Source organism: Tupaia chinensis, unplaced genomic scaffold, assembly GCF_000334495.1.
Source record: "Tupaia chinensis unplaced genomic scaffold, TupChi_1.0 Scaffold000070_1, whole genome shotgun sequence".
Taxonomy (NCBI): Eukaryota; Metazoa; Chordata; class Mammalia; order Scandentia; family Tupaiidae; genus Tupaia; species Tupaia belangeri.
The window spans coordinates 1,798,815-1,802,190 of NW_006159530.1; the positions used below are offsets into that span (position 1 = coordinate 1,798,815).

General features: G+C 39.0%; 1 pseudogene; it reads right to left on the reverse strand.

Annotated features, from left to right (window-relative positions):
- Window positions 1-2,115: 2,115 nt before the first annotated feature.
- On the reverse strand, window positions 2,116-3,144 carry LOC102473617 (polyadenylate-binding protein-interacting protein 2 pseudogene; annotated as a pseudogene).
- Window positions 3,145-3,376: the final 232 nt, after the last annotated feature.

Consider the following 3,376-nt stretch of genomic DNA (forward strand, 5'->3'; position numbering starts at 1 on the left):
CACTGCTTATTTCACATGCTTCTCTAACTTTCCAGAAACTGTTTTAGTACCCTAACAGCCCTGCCTGGCTGCCCATGTAGTCATCACAGGAACAGGACTAGGTGGGTGTGGGTCACTTAAATAACTTCTTTTCTTACTTTAAAAGTATCTTACGGACATCAACATAGTTTTTATGCTAATGTTGGGCCAGATCCTTAACACCATTAGCAAATTTGTTCGTTTGTGACCAGACTATTTTCATGCTCATATTTTAGTAGATATAAACATGAAGCAAAAAATTATTCACTGGACCAAGCAGATAACAGGCTGGTTATGGTGCTGGCTCCCACATGGCCGACTGCGTGCTTCCAGTCCCAGACCTGGCAGCTTGAGAAACATGCCTGGCACATGTACATGTATGTACAAAATCCTTAGAGGAGATGGGATTGGGGTGTGGCCATCCCCTGCAGGGGATGATTTCTCACTAAACCTCTCTCCTCTCTGTCTGGCACACATGCCCTAAATACATTTTTTGCCATAGGATGTGTGCATTCCCCAGATAGAGAACAAGGGCATTCACTGAGGAAATATTTTTTATTTTATGGAGTGTACTTTTTGTGCCATGTCTGAGAACATAGCCCTAAGCTATAAAGCTTTTCTCTTATATTTTCTCCTAGTTTTTTATTTATTTTATTATAGTTTTACATTTAAATCCATGTTCATTTGTCAAGAAGTTTATTTCTTCCCTGAGAGGAGGGCAGGCACACTCAACAGGGTCTTCACACCACTCCCAGCCAAAGCTGGACCAGATCTGGGCACTCACATGCCTGTGTGTATAGGGAGGCTCTGGATGCAAACTGGAAACCTTCCCCTGTGGCCCGGCATTCTGAGCATTGTGTTTCAGCTGTCACTGGCTGGCCCTTTGAGGTCCATTTTCAGTTCACCTTTATGCAGTTTAATGTGAGATCTTCTCACCCCCTTCTATCTTCTCTTTTTTAATCTCCTTTTTAATCTAATTTTTCCAGGTCCATTTACTGAAAAGGCTGTCCCTCCTTTGAATTGCTTCTATGCCTTTGTCAAAAATCATTTAAGCATATTATTTGTGTGGGTCTGTTTTGATTATTTTTTTCTCATTTGTCAATTAGACCTCTGCCCCTCCACCAATACCGCACTGTCTTGATTACTGTAGCTATGTAGTAATCCTTAATATCAGACAGATTCTTTCCACATTATTCTTCTTTGCCATGACTGTATCAGGTGTTCTATGATTTGTGCCTTTCAATATGCATTTAAGAATAACCTTGTCTAATAAAATCTTGCCAGTATTTTGATAGGTATTGCATTTAACCTATAGATAGAGTTTGGGATAATGGACATATTTGCTATGTGAATATCCTACTCTATGAACATGGTATGTTTCACCATTTTTTTTCAGCTCTATTTTTTATTTTTTAAAATATTTTTGAAAAAATATCATTTTTTTTTACAATATTTTCAACTTAAACACTATTCCCACTGAACACGTATGGCAGCTTAACCTACCCAAATATGAAATTTAAGAAGCCAAAACTGTTCTAGCTTTGTTAAAAGAAAAGTTGTGCTGCAGACTGCTGTCATGATGGTTAATGAAGCAAGGAAAAGCACCACTCAAATCATAACGTTACAGTCTCTTTGTTCAATTAGATTATGGGTTGGTGCTGGCCCTATGATCAACCTCACACAGGCATAGATAGCTATGATGCAGTGAATCCTTAGATGATGATGTAGTTCTCACATCTTCGGATGTAACGTTAGATGCAGAATTCAATATTCCTAACACAATAACATTTCAGAAAAGCTTCATCTGATTGCTACTTTGTTAGCTCATAACCAAAGACATATTTATCATTGTACAACAAATTATCTCACTTTCACACCGCTGCTTCAGGAAAGGGAAACTCTTTGATGGGAACAAATGCAAATTTAAGTCCAAACTGAGAAAACCACTTAACAATTAGAACTTAATTTAAATTCACAGATTTTTTAAAAGTTTAAACATTAACCATGTTAGTTAACCTTAAGGGCCAAGTTTAGCTTCAAAGAAGACAACTCAGTAAGATTTGGAGGTCATTTTAATTTGGTACTTTGTCACAACTTGACTGGTGCTTTCCTTGCTGTCTTCACATCAAGCCTTGGGGCCAATTCTATTTTCAGTAAATGTTTGACAGTTTTTTACTTAATAACAGTCTCAGCACTTTTATTAAGCATGCAAGACTAACAAAAACTTCAGCAATACATAAGTGTAACAACAGTGACAAGAGAGCTTTTACAATTAAATCTTCTAATACTGCTTCACAGTGTGGACATTATGCTACATCCACCAGAAGAGGGCTCCATCTACTCAAATATTTTAGTACTTCACCCCAGGAACAAACTCCTTTGCATTTGGATTCAGATTGCCCTTGACCACAAGATCTTCCAGAGAAGAGCCATCACTGATAACAAGGTCATTAAACTGGTCTTGGATTTGGTCCATAGTTTGTGGGAGATCTCAAGCTGGAATGAACCACTCATGTTCTTCTTCCTCTTCCAGCATTTCTTGGAAACAGGGTTCAATAAGTTCCTCTTCCCATAACTCCTCTTCTATTTGTTGTATTCCTCTTCATTTTCCATCCACATATACTCTGCAAATGGATTGTCATCTTCATGAGGATGACCGTTAATAATCACATCCTCATTGATGATACTTGGGCTAGTACTGCTGCGACTTGGATCTTTCATGGTTGGCGTTAGTTGTCCTTTCCAGTGCTCGGCAGTGGGACGGCAGCCAACGAATCCTGTCGGCCTCCCGGGATCTCCACATGCAGCGCTGCTCCCCCGCTCAATGTGCGCTTCGCCGGCCTCCTCCCTTCTCCAATCCAAACAAACCTGTTTCACCATTTCTTGAGTCTTCTTTGATCTCTTCAGTCAGAATTTTGTCATTTTCAGTATACGTCCCTGTACATGTTTTCAGGTAACCAAATAAATTGGTTATTAGTGATTTATGCAAAATAATTTTGGAACAACTGATTAGTAACCAGTAAAAAAAATAAAAGTTGGAGAGTCAGTCCATGGCATGATTATTAAAACAACTGGATCACACCCAGCCAGCTGTGCAGTTCAAGTCCCAGACCCACAGTTTGAGAAACATGCTGGGCATATGTGTGTGCTCCCAAAATCTCAACAGGAGGGAGAGGTGGAGGATAACTGATTACAGTGTAGCTGTTCCCCATGGAAGATACTTTCTGACTTTTCCTCTCTATCTTACTATCTCTTTCTAATGAGCATATTCACCCTTTAGCAGATTAAAAAAAAAGTTGGGGAACTAACAGATTGCATAATGCTTACTAAATTTGGGGAACTAACAGATTGCATAATG